General features: G+C 40.9%; 1 long non-coding RNA gene and 1 pseudogene across 1 annotated transcript; both read left to right on the plus strand.

The window, feature by feature from the left end:
* Positions 1 to 14159: 14159 nt before the first annotated feature.
* Positions 14160 to 16068, plus strand: LOC111171765 (DBIRD complex subunit ZNF326 pseudogene; annotated as a pseudogene).
* Positions 16069 to 20085: 4017 nt separating this feature from the next.
* LOC149748527 (uncharacterized) lies at positions 20086 to 22416 on the plus strand. Its single transcript, XR_016394032.1, has 2 exons — positions 20086 to 20414; positions 22094 to 22416. It is a non-coding gene; the product is annotated as an uncharacterized LOC149748527 (long non-coding RNA).
* Positions 22417 to 22840: the final 424 nt, after the last annotated feature.

The raw sequence follows: 22840 nt of genomic DNA on the forward strand, positions 1-22840 counted from the left end.
CAAGCCAGATAATATAGGTGCAACTCAAAGCCAGGCTAACCCAACTAGGACCAAGAAATTCTCAAGTGGACTTTGCTTGGGGTGTAGTTTTTATTTTTTTAATTGTATTTTTTAATTTAAAAAATTATTTATTTATTTGGCTGTGCCGGGTCTTTAGTTGCAGCACATGGGATCTTTATTGAGGCATGCGGGATCTAGTTCCCTGACCAGGGATTGAACCTGGGCCCCCCTCACTGGGGGCCCCTGCATTGGGAGCCCGGAGTCTTTATTTATTTATTTATTTATTTATTTTTATTTATTTTTGGTTGCATTGGGTCTTCGTTGCTGCGCACAGGCTTTCTCTAGTTGCGGCAAGCCGGGGCTACTCTTCGTTGTGGTGTGCAGGCTTCTCATTGTGGTGGCTTCTCTTGTTGCGGAGCACGGGCTCTAGGTGCGCAGGCTTCAGTAGTTGTGGCACACGGGCTCAGTAGTTGTGGCTCGCAGGCTCTAGAGCCCAGGCTCCGTAGTTGTGGCGCACGGGCTTAGTTGCTCCGCGGCATGTGGGATCTTCCCAGACCAGGGCTTGAACCAGTGTCCCCTGCATTGGCAGGTGGATTCTTAACCACTGCGCCGCCAGGGAAGTCCCAGGGTGTAGCTTTTAAACTGAAGACTGAAGTAGAGTAGAAAAAGAATTCAGGCCCACCAGGGGGTTAGATGGACTAAGTTAGAACACCAAAAACGTGAGACCTTGTTGGTACTGCTGACAAAAATGCAATCACTAGATGCAAAGTTCAAAGCATGGTGAAACCAAGAAAGTAATTTATTTCATAAAATTTAGCATATGAAGAATTCAGTAAGGAGAGGTCATAGTCTTCACTCAGGAATCATGCAGAAGCAAAGGTTACGCTGTGTGCTTTGAAAGCCCTCAAGGGTTACTCTCTGAAGTTCTAATTTTGTGTTTCTTTTTATGCAAGAAACAAAAAAGTTATTTAAGAACAGTCCATGGTCAACCAGCCAGTCACTTCGTATAATAACCAAATCAGTTGGGTATTGTAGGGGTGGAAAACTTTTCCCTTCTTCCCTTCTAAGTTCTTTGGCTGGTGTAATAATTAAATTAGCATCAGACTGATTAACAGGAGAAAAATTTAATGTCATGTGTACGGGAGTCCATATAATAAGAGATTCAAAGAAGTAACCAAGGCAGGCAGATTTTATACCTTTTAGACAAAGAAACAATAAATTTGTGAAGAATTGACAGTACAGAGAAGTTTGGGTTTGGGGTAGTAAATTAGTGAAGAAGTAACAAGTTTTGTTTATACTGCCTTCTTGGCCCTAAATTCCCTATTTCTGGTGATAAGGATATCTTCTACCCTCCTGATACTGGGAGGGTACCTTTCACATAGGAAATTTATTTTCTGCTTTCAGGAGGACAAAGGAGGGTCAGAGTGTCCTTCTTGTACCAACTGTTTCTCAAGTAATTTTAATTCAAAATATTAATATGCCAAAGTGGCATATTTGGGGGTGGCATATTCTGCTCCCTTTCAGTATAGTTCCTCCATTATAAATGCTTTACACAATCGCGTATAAAAGACCCCAGCATTCAACAAAAAGTGATCATTATAAACAGATATAATAATTATAGAAGTGTTTGAGGAACACTAGGGGGTGCATCAGGGCTTGGGATAAAGGCAGAGTTAATACTAAAAAGGGAGAACTTCATGAAGAAGGACTTCTGCAAGGAGGTATGCAACCTGGCAGCTTAGAAAAGAGAGAATCAAAGCCAAGTGTAATATGTGCTGGGCTAATTTTCATTAGGACCTAAGGGCATGAAAAATAATTTGTATATGAAATTAGATCATTAGACCTAGAAGAAAGTGCTTATAGATATGACACCCTTAATTTTTCATAAAACTTTCTCTTTGGCAGTTTATAATGATAAACCTCTGTTTCAGTGGAAAACATCTGGTAATGGAGCATTCTGCTTAATTATGTAGCTAAGAGTTGACATAGGTTTTTTTTTTGATGAAGTTATACCATATAAAAGTGCTGGTTTTTGACCTTGACAATGTCGTATGCTTCAACATAAAATATGGATTACTAATTTAACCAAAGCAGTAAGATATATTCATATATTATTTGTTTTATTACATAAGTATTTGTTTGATTTGTGTATTTTATTTATGCACATTATATAGTTAACTATGTTTAACACTAAAACTATACTAAACATACTATAGTTTTGAGGATGAGAAAGTACTTCCTGGGGCTTCCCTGGTGGCGCAGTGGTTGAGAGTTCGCCTGCCGATGCAGGGGACACGGGTTTGTGACCCGGTCCGGGAGGATTCCACATGCCGCGGAGCGGCTGGGCGCGTGAGCCATGACCGCTGAGCCTGCGTGTCTGGAGTCTGTGCTCCGCAATGGGAGAGGCCACAACAGTGAGAGGCCCGCGTACCGCAAAAAAAAAAAAACGAAAAAAGAAAGTACTTCCTCTTTCATTCACTAAACTTTTATTGAGCACCTATTATGTTTCCTGCACTCTATTCTGTACTTGAGATACAAGGATGAGTAAAACGTAGACCTTGCCCTTGAGGCTGTCACGTTAAGCGAGGGAGACGAACACGTTAACAGATGATTACTACAGAGACGCTGTGTACAAGGAGTAAGAAGGAAGTCCCTGAGGTCAGACAGACCCAGAAGTCTTGCCTGGGCTTCACCACTTTTGCTAACTGCCCAACCTCTCTTCGCCTTATAGAAATAATAATAGTACCTCACAGGGTTGTTGTGAAAATGAAATGTGAAAATGCATGTAAAGTTGCTTAGCACTGTAGCGTACTTAACAAGTACTCAGGAGATGTTACCGTATTACTGTAATGTGTTAAAAGGTATTATATACTTAGGTGTGCTTGGTATTTTGCTTCCTCATGTATTAGGTAAACTGGTCTTAATTATAAGTAATACATTATTAGACAACTGGTTTATAGTGAAGTAATTTGCTCCTGATAATAGTTTAGAGAAAAACCTCATCATCTTTCCCTGTAAGTGGGACCTGTTGTCATTTAAAAGTCCTGGTCTGGGGCTTCCCTGGTGGCGCAGTGGTTGAGAGTCTGCCTGCCGATGCAGGGGACACAGGTTCATGCCCCGGTCCGGGAAGATCCCACATGCCGCGGAGCAACTAAGCCCGTGAGCCATGGCCGCTGAGCCTGTGCGTCTGGAGCCTGTGCTACGCAACGGGAGAGGCCACAACGGTGAGAGGCCCGTGTACCGCAAAAAAAAAAAAAAGTCCTGGTCTAATTAATTGGCCAGACAGATTTAATACATCTCTAAGGAGTGGGATTCAACATTCTTTTAACACCTTTAATAAGACGAGGAACTGAGAACAAGACCTAATGGATTTGATGGTAATTAAGAGCTTAAATTTCCTTCTCAAACTCACCTTGGCCTTCTCAGACAAATATAAATAAATGTTAGTTGCTGCGATGCCCGTGAGCATGAATGCCTTTTATCAAAACCCACTGAATAGCTGTTCTTCTAATCAATAAATATTATTGAGCTCTATTCTCTGCCTGGCACTGTGCTAGGTTCTGGGAGTATAAGGTAAGCAAAACTACATTCTGGTGGAGGAGAGACATTCATCAAATAAGCATTTAAATATATAACTAAAAATTCTGTGTGAAGAGTGTAGAGCAGGGACCCTGAAATAAGTTGGAGGATAGGCTTGTAGAGATCAGGCAAGAATTCATTAGGAAAGTAATATCTAAAAACACAGCTTACCCTTTAGAAGAAATGGTGGTTTTCTCCTTAATACCAAACCATCAGCAAGTTCAGGAAATAAGAGCTTAGTCAAATCAATTGTTTGGTTACTTTATGGGAAATACTAAGTGTAAACAAATTGTTTATTCTATTACCCAACTGTATAGATAATACTAAACATGACCCTTCTGTTTGATTGTCATTCTGCCCCATATGGGCTTTCATTTCATTAACTCTATTCAAAATAAAACCATTCACCTCTGGGGTGATTTTATCATTATCAACACACTCACACACACAATGTATTTAATTCAGTTCTTTACATGCACCAACCAAGAAGATGGAAAAACTTAGAAGATAGTAAAATGACTAAATTCTTCCTTCCTTGTCTGGGAGAGATGCCTTGCTCTGGAATGATATTTCATGTATAAGCATAGCGTTTCTCCTTGGTTTGCTTTTTGGTTTTTGAGAGATTGAATAAGGAAGGGGGAACTTCAGCACACACCTAAAACTGTTTATCTCTTAAGAGGAATTATAATATACCAAACACAATATAAAAGTGGTATTCTCAGATTTCCTCAGAAATGTATTCTATCCCCCAGAACACGGGCAGGCGTGGAGATGACTGTGGAGAGTGTCTCTTCATTTTAACGTTTTATTAGATTATTTACAAGAATATTCACTCATTTTATTTCAGTCTTAATTAAACAAAAGCTTGATTTGTTAAAAACTACGTCTATTTTCAAGCCACGTCAAATGCAATCTGCTCAAATTCACTGAGTGCACTTCAATAATTTTCTTGAAAATGACCATTTCAGGACTTCCCTGGTGGCGCAGTGTTTAAGAATCCACCTGCCAATGCAGGGGACATAGGTTCGAGCCCTAGTCCAGGAAGATCCCACATGCCGCAGAGCAACTAAGCCCATGCGCCACAACTACTGAGCCTGCGCTCTAGAGCCCGCGAGCCACAACTACTGAAGCCCACGTGCCACAACTACTGAAGCCCGCGTGCCTAGAGCCCGTGCTCCACAACAAGAGAAGCCACTGCAATGAGAAGCCTGTGCACCACAACAAAGAGTAGCCCCCGCTCGCTGCAACTAAAGAAAGCCCGTGCGCAGCAGTGAATACCCAAAGCAGCCAAAAATAAATAAGTAAATTTTTTTTAAAAGGCCATTTCTTCCTTTTTACACTTTTCTCAAGCTCAGTAAACAACTCATTCATCAAACTGAAGAGAATGCCCAAACAGAATTTCTTTGGGAAAGCTCGTTTTTTGTGGTTTTTTTTTTTCTGAGCCAGACAATTGTTGTATTTTCTAGCCAGCTGGATTACAGCAAGTCAGTGAGATTACAGCAAGAAGCTCAGCTACTTCTTTTCCATCTTCATCACAAGAAATGAACTCATCTACATGAATCATTTGATGTAAAATAAAATAAACTCCTTTAAGTAAAACATTATCACAGGGTCAAAATGTCCCCCTTTGGAAAGGAAGGAATGAGCATAATGTAGCTTTACTGTAACAGTAGGAAACCATTATTTTGTTGCTCAGAGTGGTATCTTTCAGCTAATGTTTTCTTTTAGGATGAAACATAAGTCCAAAATGATATCTAAACCAATTACAAATAATATCATCAAACGAGCTCTCTGATTAGAGCCAGTGATCATTAAACTAGCTGCAAGCCCAAGAATTCCCTACTTTTCAACAAAGCGTTATGTTAGTTATGTGAATTATTTCATAATACACCCTAATGAAAGGATTAATAAAGTAAGATATAACACAGTTCCTGAGCTCTTACTAGGAGCCAGGCACTGCGCTAGGCACTTATATACATTATCTTGTTTAATTCTTACAATGGTTTACTGATGGTGTTTCTCCGCAGATCACAGATGAAGAAACTGAAATTGCTTGTAATAAAAAAATATGGTACATGTGACCACTGTCATTGATTTGCTAATGTAGGGGAGGAAAAAAAAATCATTTCTTCCTCTTCTAAAGTCTCAGCTGGGGCACTTATAACAAAAGACAGGTTAACAGGGGGAAGGCATACACATTTTTAAATAAAAGTTTTACATGACATGGGAGCTTTCATAAGAAAATAAAGACCCGAGGAAATAGTTAAACCTGAGTTTTTTTGTTTTTTTTTTGTGGTACGCGGGCCTCTCACTGCCGTGGCCTCTCCCGTCGCGGAGCACAGACTCCAGACGCGCAGGCCCAGTGGCCATGGCCCACGGGCCCAGCTGCTCCGCAGCATGTGGGATCCTCCCGGACCGGGGCACGAACCCGTGTCCCCTGCATCAGCAGGCGGACTCTCAACCACTGCACCACCTGAGTATTTTTATGTGTACTAGGTTTCATGAAAAGTGGAGAGTCATCAAGAAATGTGATAGGACAAAAGGGGTATGTGCTAAGGGTGGTAAATTGGGGGAAATTTAGCAAGGCCTGTTCATTCAGATTCCTCTCAGCATCCCTCCTTCTTTGGAGATAAAGATGCTCCTTTCCTAAGGGTATGGAGAGGGCACGTCTCACATGAGGATCTCATGTCCTGACTCAGGGGAAGGTCAGAAATCCTTCCTGTACCTGTTGTTTCTCATATTTCTTCAGTTTAAACTATTCCAGGGCTTCCCTGGTGGTGCAGTGGTTAAGAATCCGCCTGCCAATACAGGGGACACGGGTTCAAGCCCTGGTCCTGGAAGATCCCACATGCCTCGGTGCAACTAAGCCCGTGAGCCACAACTACTGAAGCCCACACACCTAGAGCCCGTGCTCTGCAACAAGAAAAGTCACCACAATAAGAGGCCCGCGCACGCAAAGAAGAGTAGCCCCCGCTCGCCGCAACTAGAGAAAAACCCGCGCACAGCAATGAAAGCCCAGTGCAGCCAAAAATAAATAAAATAAAATAAAAATTTTTTTTAAAAAAACTATTCCATATGCCAAGGTGTCATATTTGGGGATAGCATGTCTTGAACCTCTTCAGTATCTATGTTGGACTGAGGGGAAAAATGTGAAGTACTACCTACAAATAAGAAAATAGGAAATTGGGCTTCCCTGGTGGCACAATGGTTGGGAGTCCGCCTGCCGATGCAGGGGGCACGGGTTCGTGCCCCGGTCCGGGGGGGATCCCACATGCCCCGGAGCGGCTGGGCCCGTGGGCCATGGCCGCTGAGCCTGTGCATCCGGAGCTGAGGCCCGCGTACCGCAGGAAAAAAAAAAAAAAAAAAAGAAAATAGGAAATAGAAGTACACTAGAAACAGAGGGAAAATAGGAAATAGGAGACTGGAAACTGAGAAGAAGGTTACAGTCATAACAGATGACTGTGTCCAACACTGAGCTTCACTCCATTGCCTCATTTCCTCCTCACAGCTGCCCGATAAAGTAGATATTATTGTCCCTGTATCATTTTTACAGATGGAAAAACTGATGGTTAGAGCTTTTGACTGACTTCCCAAGGCCACACAGGTAGGTGATAAGTGGCACTGCAGTTAGAAACCGAGGCCTGTCTGACCCCAGGGCTCTCATTCTTAACCACCATAAAATACTGCCCAGAAAGGTTGGTAATTGTTTCTGGATTACATCGAAGCATGTGGTGAGGAGGGACTGGTAGGGAAGAGGGAAGTTTAACCAAGGGGACAGAAGAGAAAGAAGACAGACTGGGAGGACTGGAGAAGGGAATGTAGAAATAAAAGTCCACTCTGCATAAACACCCTGATGGGTTTTGTTATCCCAAGGGAGAGCTGAGGCAAGGGCAGGAGCCGATCAGATAGTACTGGGACTTCTCTTCATCCCTCTTCGGTGAGGCAGACAGTGTATCCATCCTCAGGCCGAGGAAGGCATTCTGTGTTCTCCAGCTGCAGCGCTCATCAGGCAAAGTGCCATATCTAACCAATTATTTTGGAGTTTGGTGTGGCTAGAACACTGGCTTGACTCCCTTCCTCTGAGTAGCAGCTGAAGGGATTAAGAGGCCTCAGTCTGACTGCAAAAAAAATAAAAGAGAGAGAGAGATAAAAGGAAAGCTGCACATATTTGAATGCTGTGCTAATATCCTGGCTGTGTCAAACAATTGTATTAATCTTCCAGCAGTCATATCAAGGGCCTGGCTTTAACATATGGCCTTAAAGAGAGCAGATAGGAATGAAGGATGCAGGGAAAAGAGGCTGGGATCCCTAAAGAAAGAATTTGCCTCAGCAATACAAATGTGGGGGAGGGTATCAGAATTCTCTCTCCTTCAGCCCTTCCCTGCTTGCCTGGTATTGCACTTAAACCAAGCCCCCAGCCCTACCCCACCCCTTTCTCCTAAATGAGTGCTTCCCCCTGTCCCGATGCTCAGTTCCATCATCATCCTAGGAGTGGAAGGTAAATTTAGGTTTTGGAAATTGAGTGGGCCAGAAAAAAACTTCATGTACACTTTTTAAAAAACCTTCACATCCCTACCCACCTCTCCCTACTCATTTGTCCTCCTAAGGTCAGACTAATACTTTTAGACTAAAGGCCTATTAAAAGACCATTTTTTAAAAAACAGGTAAATCATGACTCACAAATATAAAGTTAACCTGTTTCAAAGGTTTTATTTAACTCTATTAATGATAGAATCAGTTAAGATGTTACAATGGGGGGCTTCCCTGGTGGCGCAGTGGTTGAGAGTCCGCCTGCCGATGCAGGGGACGCGGGTTCGTGCCCCGGTCCGGGAGGATCCCACGTGCCGCGGAGCGGCTGGGCCCGTGAGCCATGGCCGCTGAGCCTGCGCGTCCTGTGCTCCGCAACGGGAGAGGCCACAGCAGTGAGAGGCCCGTGTAACCGCAAAAAAAACAAAAAAGAAAGAAGATGTTACAATGGGTAAAAAGAATTCACAGTCTTACAAATGTGTAGACCATCAGGAATGTTGAAATGGATTTATAAACAGTTACAAAACTGGCAGAACTGGTCGATATTTACAGGGCAATAACTGATTGCATTCCATTAGACACAATTCATTTGTATTTCTCTGGATGAGACTATTGCACGATTGCAAAATAGACGAAGACAATGACAAGCAGAGAGAACCTGAAATAAAACCCAACCATAAACCATATTTTTCAGGATGCCTAAGTATCATAAGTCATGTCTGACAGCGTACCTCTGTATTAAGACCACTGTACTGATTTTACTTCCAGTATTCCACCTCAGTGTGTCAAGAAATGGAGGAGTGTGGTCCTTTTTAAGCAGCATGATAAGACGTCACTTTGAAAACATTTCAGATATTTTGCTGATCTGTTAGTTTAAAAGATAATTTTAAATTATTCAATGCAAAATAATTATAACTTTAAACAAATTATTTTGAATAAAAGTTGCCTAGGGAGAAAACAGCTTTCTAGATTTGCAGATGAGAAGGTGGGCTCTGGATGGGAGGATAAAGATGAAAAATTGCAGGCTCTTGGTGATACTTTGCTCTACTTTCTCTGATTCTGAGCTGGAAGTAGAAACAGTAAGGATAGTAAAGCAGAATATAAAGGGTGCCCTGAAACAACAGCAGTGTGTGCCTCAGAGGGACACTTTAGCCCCAGTTAGCCACAAGCACCGTCAGCCCCAGTAGTTTGTCGGGAGGTCATGATCATGGGAAGGCTCTTGTTTCATGGTTAACACTTCTGCCCAGGCCCATGTGGGGAAACATCCAAACAGGACAAAACTGATGCCTCCAGCTGCTGTGCCCTATTTCCACATCGGTTTAGTTTCCTCTTGGTTCCTGCTCCAGTGCTAATTTCTGCATTCTGATTCCTGGCTACTCTGTCTCCTGCAGCTTTATTCATTTCCAGTCTCACTGAGTGAGTACTGACAGTCTGCTAATAAATGGGCTATATTCTCTGACATGCGGCTTCATAGAGCCTCCTGACTTCAATCCTCCACATGTAGTGGAGCATTGGTTCTCCTGTTTCAAGTCAGCTCAATCCTTTGTGGTGGGTCCTCCCCTCCTAAGCCCTTAGCTACCATTGCACCTCTTTCCTCAAGGTCACCCTGCACCTGAGCACCCTAATGGGTTTGCATTCAAAAGGCTCTCTGCTGCTTCCCCCAGGAACCCACCCAGAAGCACTACTTCAAACTACTTCCCGGCTCAGCTTCACCCTGATTAACTACTTGTTTGCTGAAATAATTACAAAATTCTGATTCTCCCAACTTGTAGTAAGAAAGAGAAAGTAAGCAAAAACAGTAAAACCAAATTTAATTTTGGCCATAATGATAGGAGTTGATTTGGTAGGTAAAAGAGTTGATTTGATAGGAGTTTGGTAGGTAAAATTATTCATCCATACCAAAATCATAGTTATTTTAGATCTTCCTCACTTGTTCCTTTAACAGGTATTTACAGAGGATAGTCCATGTTCTAGGAATTTACCTAGCAACTAAGGACATAGCAGAGAATAAAAGAAGACAAAGTTTTGGTACTCAGAGTTTATACTGTATATCTAACAGGGTTTCTTAAAGTGAGGAGGTAAATAGTTAATGATTTACAGAGTTCTACTTTATAGAGGGGGAAATTTTAAGAGTCTAATTGGTATGCTAATCTGTGTTCTCTAAGTTAATCACAAATAGAGTGACCAAAAACTCGTGGCAGCAACCTGAAATAAAGGCATAATCTTTTTTTTTTTTTTTAATTTTTATTTATTTTCTTTATTTTATTTTTGGCTGTGTTGGTTCTTCGTTGTTGCCCACGGGCTTTCTCTAGTTGCGGCGAGCGGGGGCTACTCTTTGTTGAGGTGCACGGACTTCTCATTATGGTGGCTTCTCTTGTTGCAGAGCACGGGCTCTAGTCACTTGGGCTTCAGTAGTTGCAGAGCGCAGGCTCAGTAGTTGTGGTGCACAGGCTTAGTTGCTCTGCGGCATGTGGAATCTTCCCGGACGAGGGCTTGAACCCATGTCCCCTGCATTGGCAGGCGGATTCTTAACCACGCCACCAGGGAAGCCCTAAAGGCATAATCTTGCAAGCCTTAAAGAGGTAAGCCACAGCAAACATCCTGGCCTGTATTTTCTTTCCAAATTTTCATTATGAAAAATTTTTAACATTCAGAGAAGTTCAAAGAATAGGTCAGAGAACAACTATATACTTATAACATAAATCAATTGTTAACATTTTGCTACAGCTGGTTGATCTGTTATTATTTATATTTATATGTACATATATACGTACATATATTTAATTTTTTATTTGAAAATAATTTCAGGCCTACAGAAAAGTTGCAAGAAAAATAAGAAGAATCCTCTCACACCCCCTTTACCTAGATTCACCAATTTTTAAACTCTTGCCCCATTTGCTTTTTTTTTTGGCCAACCTGTGATTGAACCTGGGCCCTGGGCAGTGAGAATGCAGAGTCCTAACCACTGGACCACCAGGGAATTCTCTGCCCCATTTTCTTTTACTATATTCTATGTATGTGTGTATGTACGTTTTCTGAACCGTTCAAGAGGAAGTTGCATACAATGTGCCCCCTTTCCCCTATATTTTTCAGTGTCTATTTCCTAAGAACAAGGACATTTTCCTACATAACCACTGTATATTTACCAATTACAGGAAATTTAAAATTGATGCTGTACTTTTTCTTAATTGAAGTATAGTTGATTTACAAGGTTGTGTTCATTTCTGCTGTAGAGCAAAGTGATTCAGTTATACATATATACACATTTTTAAAAAAATATTTATTTGGTTGTGCTGGGTCTTAGTTGAGGCAGGCAGGCTCCTTAGTTGTGGCATGTGAACTCTTAGTTGCGGCATATACGTGGGATCTAGTTCCCTGGCCAGGGATCAAACCCAGGCCCCCTGCATTGGGAGCATGGAGTCTTAACCACTGTGCCACCAGGGAAGTCCCTATACATTCTTTTTTTAAATATTCTTTTCCATTATAGTTTATCACAGGATATTGAATATAGTTCCCTGTGCTATACAGTAGGAACTTGCTGTTTATCCATTCTATATGTAATAGTTTTGATGCAATACTTTTTTAAATCTCATCTGTAATCCACATTCTAGTTTGTCAATTGATCCAGCAGTGTTCTTTTTGGTCTTTTATTTTCCTCTAGTACAGGATGCAGTCCAACATCATATATCTCATTTAGTTGTCATGCGTTTCTCTCGTCTCTTTTATTTTATTTTATAAATTTATTTATTTTACTTATTTATTTTTGGCTGCATTGGGTGTTCATTGCTGCGCGCGGGCTTTCTCTAGTTGGCGCGAGCGGGGGCTGCTTCTTCGATGTGGTGTGCGGGCTTCTCGTTGCGGTGGCTTCTCGTTGCGGTGGCTTCTCGTCGCAGAGCACGGGCTCTAGGCTCATGGGCTTCAGTAGTTGTGGTTCGAGGGCTCTAGAGCACAGGCTCAGTAGTTGTTGGTGCACAGACTTAGTTGCTCCACAGCATGTGGGATGCTCCCGGACTAGGGATCGCACCCCTGTCCCCCCGACCGGGGACAGGCGGATTCCTAACCACTGTGCCACCAGGGAAGCCCTCTAGCCTCTTTTAATTCAGAACATTTCCAAAGCTTTTCTTTGTTTTTGATGACACTGCTATTTTTTAAGAAAACAGAACTTTAAAAAAAAATGTTCATCATTTAGAGGTTGTCTGATATCCATCTTGTGTCGCAGATTCAGTTCTCCTAGAAGAAGACTTTGAGACGGAATTTAAGGGTCAGATATTTACTAGGTTGTGCCCTTAGGATCGATACCTGCATGTGGAATGGGGCGGGGCATTGGGGGAACAACACAACCGGGCAGAGGGAGAAGTTGAGCTGTAAGGTAGGACTGACAGACAGAGCCAACTCCAAATGGACCTCTGAAGCTAAAATGGACCCATCAGGATTATCCCCCATTGGTCCAAAGTGACCAGGCCTTTCTACTTCCACCTCAATCATCGCTGACAGTTGGCTATCCTAGAAAGGCATGACCTTGGGCAAAGGGGCTCTGTGTAGTAGCAGCAGTCTCTGAAGGGCTATTAGTTGGATGTGGCCTCTTGACAGCTCTCCCAGGAGTTAGTTTGTCCTTGTAGGGGGATCTGGGCAATGCACTTCCATTTACCACATTTCATGATTGAAATCAGATTTTACATTCCCAGCTGGACAACTACTATGTGTGTGTACATATATATATATATTTCTTTTCTTGTCTTTTGATTTACAATGTTGATTTACAATGCTGTGTTAATTTCTGCTGTACAGCAAAGTGACTCAATTATACATATATATACATTCTTTTTTTTACATTATTTTCCATTATGGTTTATCCCAGGACTATATATATATATATATCTATCTTTCTGAATCTTTTGAAAGTTAAGTTGTAGACTTCAGCCCTAAAAACTTCAGCATGCACCTATAATAAAGAAGATTCTCGTACAAAACAATATCATTAACATACCTGAGAAAATGAAAAGATATCTTAATGATATTCAATTCATATTCAAATTCTCCCTATTATCCTCAAAATATGTTTTATAGTGTTTTAAAATCAGTATCTACTCAATAGTCATGTTAAATTCCTTTTTTTTTTTTTTGGTCTTTTCTCTTTTAAACTGGAACAATCCCTCTGTTTTTCCATATCAAAGACTTTCTAAGGAGACTGGGTGTGATGTCTTGAAGAACCTTCCTATTTTTCAGAGTGTTTCTTGTTTGTTTTTTTTTCAAATTTGAAAGGCATAAGACATAATGTCACAAGAACTGAGGAAAATACCATTTGCTTTTTCTTAGATGATTTTAAGTATTAATACAGATGAAAGAATTTTTAAAGATGTGGACTATCTGTTAGAATAATAACTAAAGGTCTGCTTTTATATCCATTATTAATTAAGGAGAGTCAAAGAGAAGTAAAGAGACACAACGTTTTGTTTTTTTTTTATAAAACGGTTTTCTTACCGTTTTCATTACATTTTTATAAAATTGAGTTGTCATTATTTGTGCACGTATGTGTTTGTGTGTGAAAACATAGCCAGATTCTACTTAACGTTCACATCTTCTCTAACAAAATAAAGCAAAATAAAAAGCCACTTAGTTGTTTTTGTAATGTGTTAGTGAGAACAGGAAATGAAAGAATCATATTATCTTATTCCATCATATTATGTTATATCATAATCATATTATATTATATTGTTAGTCCTTTAACTGTAGCGCTCTTATTATAAGCAGCTCTAATCCTCTTAATATATTATGACTCGTTCATTATAACAAATTAAGAAAGACATGAGACACAAGAATCTTTTCAGATTATTTCCAAACAGGCTTCTTTACCTAATATCCTTCAATTGAATTAGTTATGAGTTTTCTGATGGAAAATAAGCCTATTTCTGCCAAGTGTTTGTCAAAATACTTGCAAAATTTGTCAGTGGCCACCACCTTGACAACTGACAAGAATACCTTCCTGTCTTCTCCCTCCTTTCTCCTTTCTTCTTTTTTTAATGGAAAGAATTTACTGTTAAAACTATATTATAGGCTCTTGGTCGCGTTGACTGGCTGTGTGTAACCGTGGGTCACGGGCGCTCGCCTCCCGCCACAGCTCAGCCCAGCGCCGCCGAGGCCGTCGGCCCGGAGCCTCCGCCATGGACTTCGAGGACGATTACACACACTTTGCTTGCAGAAATACTTATCAGAGCTTTAATGGAATGGATCGTGATTATGGCCCCGGATCTTATGGAGGGATGGATCGTGACTATGGCCATGGATCCTGTGGGGGTCAAAGATCCATGGACTCCTACCTAAACCAGTCATATGGCATGGACAGTCACAGTGGTGGTGGTGGGGGTAGCAGGTAAATTGCTTCATCACTTGGCCAAATAATTAGATGACTGTAAGATTCTGGATATTCTAATTTCCTATTCCTTAGGCATGTGACGCTACTTGAACTTTGCTATTTAGAATCACCTTAAATGTTGAAAGGTGTTAGTGGTTCTAAAAATTATCTTAGCATCACTGGCAGACATTAGGAAAATCTCAGGAAAACCTTTATCATTTCATTATAATAGAGTAAGATTTTCTGTCTTTAGCAGTGAGCATTTTTTTTCCTTCTTTTACCTTTAACTGCTTATCAATCAGAATGTCCTGAACAAATGATATAAAAATGTTATTGGAAATATTATTTGTGAAGCTTTTTGTTATGAATCTCCAAAAATCTTTACTACTGTGGGGTACTCTATAAAGCAGCAAAGCAGTCTTTGACTAGAATGGGTTTAACTGAACCAGTCTAGCAACATTCAATTTCTAAGAAACATTTAAAATAGTTATTCTTTTAATTTTAAAGTAAGTTACAAGAGCATATTGTAATAATAAAAGTGTTCTTTAAATCATGTCTAGATTATTTATTGGCAGGTACTGCTTATACCAGAAACACTTGTGCTCTAGACTAGGAACATTATATTAAAGCCATGAGTATGATACCTTTGCTTATTTTAATGCAGTAGAATTTAGATTGTACTTATGTTTCACTGTCAATGCTGTGTAAAGCTTAAACCTAGTTGAACTCCTACAGGCTTTAGGGTTGACCACATTTCAGGTCAAGGGGGGTCTACTGTTTGAGGCACAAAGATTCCTACTAGATATAAGTAAAACTAGTTAGGAAACATTTGAAAGTATTGTCCTTCTTCATAAATTGAAGGATCTGGATTCCTTAAGGATGGACCGAATGATGCTTACTTTTCTTTTTCCTGCTTCAAGTGTGCCATTATGGTTTATAGTAGAGAAAAATCAAGAAGATAGATACAACAATTTTGTTTACGTGATAGATGTTCTGAAAAATGTAGTTGAAAAGAGGAATAATTTTTATATGGTTACTAGGATTCAGAAGTAAATAGTACCTTCTATTTAGTGATCTGTAAATAATTGAAGTAATGTAACACATTTAAATGTTTTACCATATCTCTTCCTGCCCTATTACATTGTAAATGTAACGTGCGTAAACTATGTAGATGTTATCATTTATCTCATGTAATTGTGGGCCTTTATAAAACTATGTTGTAAGTTAAAAAAAAAACACAAAAATCTATATTATAGGACCTACTTTTTACCCGAACTAAGATATATATATCCCATAAAAACTAAAGGAAGTGGGAAATCTTCAATATAAAAAGTATACAATTTTATGTGGGATAAATATAAATCCAAATATTTAATGTTATGAATAGGATAAGATATAATAGAGAACAGGTCAATTTTGCCTATTTTGAGCCAATCCATTTTGGCTCAGCACTATTCCTTGAGTGTCCGTTATGTTTAAGTCCCTGTACTGGACCCTTTGATGAGTCACAAATTTAACTGATTAATTCATTTATTTATTCATTCACTTTTGTAGTCTCTAGGGCTAAATCAAGCTTAAGAAGGAGAAGGAAATGGTGGGAAAATATACATTTTTCCATAGGAATTTAACTATTAAGTAGTCTACATTCCTCCTAGATTTCATAAGCCTAATTTTTAAAAGAACACCATGCTATTTGGGCCAAGTGGTTTCCAGACACACAGAGTATGCCAGTTCAAACTCCCTATCGAGGTGACATCAGCAAAAATAGTGGAGTAAGGACCTCAGAAAATTCTCTCTTCCACAGAAGCAACAAGAAACTGGCTAATGGTCAGAATCAAATGTTTCAGAACTCTGGAAATTTCCCAAAGGCTTGCAACAATCCGGGGAGTGTTTAAAAAGAAGGAGGAGGAGGAGAAAGAGGGGAAAAAACTGTTCAATCTCAGTAAAAGCAATGAGCTCTGTGGCATTTTTCACTTGCCCTAGTCCCATCTCGGACTCTCCTGCTTTGTGATATCCTTGAAAACCACCAGCCTGCATTCATGGTGAAGACCAGCAGCCCGACAGCCACTGGAAGGAACAGAAAGGGGCTGGAGCTCCTTCAAAGCTTCATCCCCAGAGACTTATTATATGACCTGTTTGTTCCCTGGAAAATCCCACTTGCAAGACTGATTTAACTCAGAGCTCATTAAGTGTGAAAAACTTTTTCCCCATAAACATTTGTCGAAAACAATTACAGGCAATTACTTAACCTTGCAGCTGTCTGAGGTGATGGATACCAGTTGGGGGAAAACATTAGACTAACAAAAAATTAAAAACAGAATGAGACATACAGAGGGGCTTTGGGAAGCTTCTGAATCAAGAAGGCCACATGCATGTATAGGGTGGTGCACATGCCCAGGGCTCTGTGCATTGACAAGAAAGACCCGAAAAGGCCCTAAGCTCTCACCTCTGGATGACCTTGAGATTCCGTGCAAGGAAAGTGGAAGCTAAGGCAGAGTTGAAAATGCACCCCCAATATGCACACAGAGCCTCTCACCAAAAACTGGGTTGCTTATTGGTTCTAGGCATTTAAGGAAATTTCCAGGTCCTACCTTATACCTTCTGAGCTTTGCATGGAGGTAAGAACAAAGGAAAGATCACATGGGTGATAAGACAGCCAAAAACTTTGATGTCTCTCTAGATTCCTGTTCCCATTTCAGTTCAGGCCACTAAGGATTTTCCTTACTTTCTTGCTAGCTCAGCCATACATTTAAAAAGACGATTTTTACATTTAGTACAGTGGCTTTTAGAGATTTTGTAGTGAAAAGATTTAAAAGAATATCTATAATACCATATTGCCAGAAACACAACTCCACCTAGCTTTTGAGATATTATTGTTGTCCTTAGGAAGGTTCTACCTACACTGTCATTTCTTATCTGACTATAGTAAGGAGGAAAAACTTATTATGTTGACTGCTGTGATACATTGTTGGGGAATCCTGCTTGTGTTTTTCTACTGTTCAACCTCAGAGCCAGGCTTGAACCAGCTGCCGGTTTTCTCTTCTTATCCTTGAGGAGCCCCAGAAACTCAGCACTTTCCTCTCTCTCAGTATCTGACTCTACCTACTTCTCTTGTCACAAATCTCTCCAACTTCCATATTCTTTGCTCTGCAAAAATTTATATTTGTCTTAAGGACTTTACTATTACTCACTAGAGGAGAATAATTAGATAGCAAAAACATGATCAATATGAGAAATTTACAGGCATTTCATAATTTTACAAATCATGGTTCTCATTTCCTTTTAGGATGATTTTTGTCTTCCAATTTTATTCTCTTAAAGAGTTGTTCTATAGTTAGATGAAGACCACAGGAACCCTTCCTCCTAAACCACAGATGTAAGGGTTTGTGGATGCTCTCAAGACAATGGGGGACCCTCTCCTCTCCAGAGAATATCTGGCACCTCTGAGAACCACCAGATTGAGTGGTACCCAAATCAGTCATCCTCTGTCCTGATTAGGACTATTATGGACATTATTTTTTAATCCTTTATTATTGAATGATCAAAACATCTGAATATAAACTAGATTCTGATTGTGGATACACTTTTTCTTTTGTCTTTATTTTTTAAATTTTTTTAAAGATCCTTGGCTTTTACTTTCTTTCTTTTTTGTTTATTTATTTGGTTGCGCCATGCCTTAGTTGCAGCACGTGAGATCTTCCTTGCGGATGCAGACTCTTAGTTGTGGCATGCATGTGGGATCTGGTTCCCTGACCAGGGATTGAACCCAGGGCCCCTCCGTGGGGAGCATGGAGTCTTACCCACTGGCCCACCAGGGAAGTCCCTGTGCATCCACTTTTAACCACCTGGTTAACACAAGGCTTTATCCCCTTCTGAAACTCTGAGTTGATATATGTTAGATCTTCTTACTCTTTGCTCCTCATTTTTTAGCCTTCCTTTCATACCTTTCATATCATTGTCTCTCTGTGTTACATTTTGGATAACTTCTTCAGATATGTCTTCTAGTTTACATTCTCCCTTCAACTGGGTCTAAGCTACATCTTATGCATCCATTAAATTAAATTTCAAGATTAACTTTGTAATTCCTAGAAGTTCTATTTGATTCTTTTTTGGCCGTGCCATGCGGTATGTGGGATCTTAGTTCACCAGCCAGGGACTGAACCCGTGCCCCCTCCACTGGGAGGGCAGAGTCTTAACCACTGGACCACCAGGGAAGTCCCTCTGTTTGATTCTTCATAAAACTTTCTTTGCCCAAAGTCGATATTCTGCCTAAAATTCTAGTGGTTTTTGGTGCTTCTGTCTTTCTATTCAGGTCTTTTAAAGTGTTCTGCTAAATTTCTGTTTTCTTGTGTATTAAATGAAAGGACTAGAGTAGATTATCTCTACTATCTCATCTTACTTTAAGGACGATGATTCTGTGGTTTTTAGCCACCTGACTCCTTCCTCCTTCAAAGAGATTAAAGAATTGAAACGGGTCTGTAAAGGAAGAGCTCCCATTCCCCAAGCAATAATGGCAAGTTGAAAAAGAATAAAAGTAATAGAAATGACAACCAGATCTTTGGGGGTGAATATGGGACATAAGAAAATTGTTTCCCTTCACTGTACGTCACATATGAAAGAACTTTTATAGTGTTTTCTCTCCATGCCACCCCATCCCTCTTAGCACAAAATAAAATAAAATAAAATGAAGCTACACTTAGCAGAGGCAGCACTGCATATATGCATTGACTGATAGAAGACCATGGCTAAGCCACAGAATCAGAACCGTACATCCTGACCCATGGCCAGGAGAGCCATCAAACTGCATCAAGTGTAACATTAGAGTAAACAAAACATAGAGTTTCAGGGTTGGCAGAACTTTACACATTAAGTCCAGTCACATTCAATGCCAGAAAAACCTTCAATTTATGGTTGTCTCATTAAACATCTCTAAGTATGAGAAATGTGCCATCATCTGACAAAGCTTTGTGCTAGGCTGAAAGCTCCATGGCTTCAGTTCATTGCTATTCACTTCTGTTTCACTGGGGCCTAGAACACATAGGAGATGCTCAGGAAATATGTATTAAATGAATAAATGCCAATTTTTAACAACTATAATCTCTAGAAAGTTTTGCTTTATACTGAGCTAAAATTTCTCTTTCCCTCATATTCTTAGCTTTACTCTCTGGCCAGATAAAACAATTCCCTTCTCTGCATGAAAAACGTCATCCTGCTCTTTCTTTTCCAGGATAAATAGCTTCCACCAGTTCATTCAGCACTCCTCCCATGATGTCATTTTAAGCTTTCTCTTCAACCTGTTCCCTCTCTTCTGGACATGTTCCAGTTTATCCTTGTTCTTCATAAATTTAATTCCAAGGAAAGAACACAGCACCCCCGGGTGCATTCTGACCAGCTTAAGCAGAGTTGGACAAATACTCCTCCAATTCTATGAAAACAGCCAAGGGCAAATTCACTCCCCCTCTTTTTATTTTAGGCTGCCACATCGCTTTCTTGGCTTACTTGAGCTCACGGTCAAGGAGAGAGCTTGTGCTGAGCAGAAATTTAGCATGCCCAAAGGTCAGAAGAGGTCACCAAAGGGCACCAATCTCAGTACCTGGGTGAACGGTGCCCATCCCGTGGAAATGCAGGTGAAAGTGGTTGATTGGGATACCTTCTGGGTACATCACATCGACTCCCTTCTCATGGTTGTTGAAAAGGCACTGAATAAGCCATTAGTTCATATTATCTATCTCTTCAATGTAGGCTTACCAAATCCATTTTAGGGTAATAATTCAGGGCCTGTAACTGCTGCCTAAGCACATTAAAGCTGGGAAAACCTGTTTGAGAAGATGATTTGCTTTGCACTGTAACTGGCATAAAGTTCAACGCAGGTGTTGCTTAACAAGCTAGTTCCGAAGTGAAAGACAGGTAAATTCTAAAGAACATTCTGGACACTGCCTTTCAGTCAATTTTCCAGGTCGGTATGGTGGAATTAGACTTTTTGGGGTTTTTTGTTTGTTTGTTTGTTTTGCGGTACATGGGCCTCGCACTGTTGTGGCCTCTCCCGTTGCGGAGCACAGGCTCCGGATGCGCAGGCTCAGCGGCCCTGGCTCACGGGCCCAGCCGCTCCGCGGCATGTGGGATCTTCCTGGACTGGGTCACGAACCCGTGTCCCCTGCATCGGCAAGCAGACGCTCAACCACTGCACCACCAGGGAAGCCCGGAATTAGACTTTTTTAGAAGTAACAGAATGACCATTCTGAATATCTCTTTCCGGAACCTTCAAAACTTTATCTTAAATGCAAGCAAAACTAAAGTGTTTTTGACTCAAGATATCTATGGTTACTATTAACATGACTATTCTTAGGTGGCTTTAAAGTTGAGCTTAGAATTGCCAAGATTTTTCTTTTAATAACTAGTCACATGAGCTATTAAACATAGTTTCAGGGAATCAGACTTTAGGCTTGAAGTGGTTTGTCTGACTTTGTCTTATTAGAGAAAATCTGTGATGGACAGAAAAGATAGAGGAAAGTGTTCTAAAAGTAGAATTTTTAAAAAGAAATTTTATTGTATCAAGTGATTTGCTACTCAGTGTCTTCCAAGCTCCTTGTCAGGAAATGAACTGCTTGCATTATGTTTCAGTGATGATACATTGTGTTACTTGTATAGGTGCCAGGACATTTTCTGACTGCTTTCTTAGGCTTGAGTGCTTGGAGAAATACTTGGCTTTTGAATTATCCAAAGTACAGACCGTCCCCGCCTTATGATGATTCAACTTATTTTTTGACTTTATGATTGTGCAAAAGCAAAGCACATTCAGTAGAAACTGTACTTGGAATTTTGGATTTTGACCTTTTCCCAGCTAGCAATATGCAGTATATGATACACTCTCTCCTGATGCTGGGGAGCAGCGGCAGACACAGCTCCCAGGCAGCCATGTGATCACGAGGGCAAACAACCAGTCCACTTACAACCATTCCACTGTAGCCCCCTGCAGTGGAAGCGGGGGCTTTTGCTTCCACTGACGTCAATGGGCTCAGGTGTCATGGCAGGGCTGGAACTAGGGTGAGGTAATTAAGGCAAAATTTAACAGGCACCAAAAATCTCAGTAAACAAAATGTATGTAAAAGATCCATGCTGAACAAACTATCAAAATTTTAAGTGAAGTCAGGATCTGGCTCTGTACTTGCATGACCCAACCTCACTTGCCTCACCCTAATCTTGACCCTATGTCATGCAATCTGAATTTGTGGGTGGACCAATGGGGAAAACCAACAAGAAACTATTCTGGAACTGGGACACCAGGGATAATTATGAAGGAATCCTGGAATGGATAGAGTAAGATGTCCAGATGTTCAGAGATGGGTCACAAGTATCCACAGTAGTGTACTGAGATAAAATAGCTCTCGTTTGTTTTAATAAGGAACATATCTAAGATAAGAGGAAAATCTCGAGATGTGACGATGGGTCATGCTAACCTCTAGGGGGCACTGCTCCCATGAAGAACCTGGTTCCTGTTGAGGGCTCTGCTAGGTGAGGACAAAATGGAGTCCTCAGAGCCTCACAGTGGGGTTTGGTTGGAGGGCTTTGATCAGAAATAGAAACTGGGGGGCTTCCCTAGTGGCGCAGGGGTTAAGAATCCGCCTGCCAATGCAGGGACACGGGTTCGAGCTCTGGTCCGGGAAGATCCCACATGCCGCGGAGCAACTAAGTCCGTGCACCGCAACTACTTAGCCTGCGCTCTAGAGCCTGCGAGCCACAACTACTGAAGCCCACGTGCCACAACTACTGAAGCCCGCGTGCCTAGAGCCTGTGCTCCGCAGCAAGAGAAGCCACTGCAATGAGAAGCCCGTGCACCACAACGAAGAGTAGCCCCTGCTCGCTGCAACTAGAGAAGGCCCACGCGCAGCAATGAAGACCCAGTGCAGCCACAAATAAAAAAATAAAGAAAGAATAAATTAATTTAAAAAAAAAAAGAACTAGAAACTGGATTAAATTTTTCTTCCTCTTTCTGATTTTCTTCTCTCTCACCTATGTCCTGTGCCTGAAGTGTTAAGCCAAGATGTGGATATGCACCATTTGAAAGTACCCTTGCCCATTGTAGGACAAGAAGAAATCACAGTGGGGTCCCGGCAGAAAGAAGAGGCTCTTGGGCAAATGCAGTCCATATATGGCCCAGGTCACCATAAGAGACCACGAGGGGACTTGAGACTTAACCTGCTATGGAGCAGTAAAGAATATGTGTTTGCCTAATGTCCTCAGAATCCAGCTGCCATGGCTGGATAGGAGTCCAGCCATGGTCTGGTAATTTGGTTCCTGGTCTGGTAATTTGGTTCCTGGTCTGGTAATTTGGTTCTTCACTTTTCCACATTTGCAGTAACTTTAACAGCAGAGTTAGAACCA

Source organism: Delphinapterus leucas, chromosome 8 (assembly GCF_059928025.1).
Source record: "Delphinapterus leucas isolate spDelLeu-1000000601 "Yukka" chromosome 8, BTC_Dleu_Yukka2, whole genome shotgun sequence".
NCBI lineage: Eukaryota > Metazoa > Chordata > Mammalia > Artiodactyla > Monodontidae > Delphinapterus > Delphinapterus leucas.